The sequence below is a fragment of the Hyperolius riggenbachi genome, chromosome 3 (assembly GCF_040937935.1).
Source record: "Hyperolius riggenbachi isolate aHypRig1 chromosome 3, aHypRig1.pri, whole genome shotgun sequence".
Taxonomy (NCBI): Eukaryota; Metazoa; Chordata; class Amphibia; order Anura; family Hyperoliidae; genus Hyperolius; species Hyperolius riggenbachi.
Window position 1 is genome coordinate 36263879 of NC_090648.1, and position 1314 is coordinate 36265192.

Here is a 1314-nt window from a genome sequence, read left to right on the forward strand (position 1 = left end):
GTCACCGTGGCAACAGCAAGCGTGGGAGACACTCCATCTCCCTACGCTTGCAGATGTAAACACAGAGCTGAGGGAGAGCCAGCAAAGTAGTCGGCATGACGTGGGGAGGTCAAAGGACAATGAGGTCAGGTCGCAGAGACTAGATGAAATGCAGTCCAAATTCATTAGCAGAAGGTATCCCAATGAAGTGGGGACAGCTGCACGTAATAAAATACAGGACAGTGGTGAGAGTGGAGGAGAACGCAGAAATGTCGGCCAGAGAATACCATTTGTGACATGTTATAATTCACAGAGTGACAACGTTGCTAAAATAATCAAACGTCACTGGTATTGGCTCGCTGGCAGTTTCCCTGACATACAATCATTCAAAAACCCACCGATTATCTCATATAAAGAGCACCAAATTTGCGAGACCAGTTGGTTTATGCTGATATGAGTGGTCATGCCAAAGATGGTCAGTCAGGATCTAGTCGCCAACTAGTTTCCCATCTGGTCCACCGTTCCGGTGGCCTGTAGTGCGCAGCTGTCAGGCGCTCCTGGCCACGGAGCAAGGAGGAGTGTTTCAGCAAAAGGTGAGTGGGGGATAAGGTTAGGTCCATTTCAAATGGACCTATGGAGTGTGACCAGTGTAGTTCCTATCAGGTCCGCATTGAGGACGGACCATATGCTTGGAGTAGATGTATTCTCATGATGATTGGTCTCTGATCGTCCATACTGAGTATAAATTCAGGCTGCAATTCAGTGCATATGTGTTCATAGACAGCTTAGCTTGACAAAGGGGCGCTTGCCCTGAACAGTTGCTGATACGGCTGTTTATTGATTTTTGCCAAATAAAAGAGCTGATACATAACCTTGGATGGTGCCGGTCCTTACCTTTGCTACTATTGATGAACCAGAGTGCGGCTGGCTCGACTGAGGTACATCCGGACATTTACTTTGAGGAGTGCTCCACTACTCACTCACATAATACATGATGAACAAAATGAACTGTTCTAATAAACAGTAGAGATAGACAAACAAAATGTGTTGGTCCAATGTATAGTAGAACTGTTGACATTAAAGCTATTATAGATGAAAATGGATAAATAGTGTATTTTTTCCTTATTTGCCTTTTAAATTATATCATACACAAACAGCCTAATTTGTCCTGAAAAGACACAAAAACAAAAAAGTAAATAAAACAGAAAAAAAAATCAACAACAACGACAATATATACAGTAGATCATTTAGGTGTGATAGGTAGTGATAAAGTTGTTGCTTAATTATCATAGCTGTACAAAAAACCTCAGTAGTGGAGTGGTTTTAAACAGCATC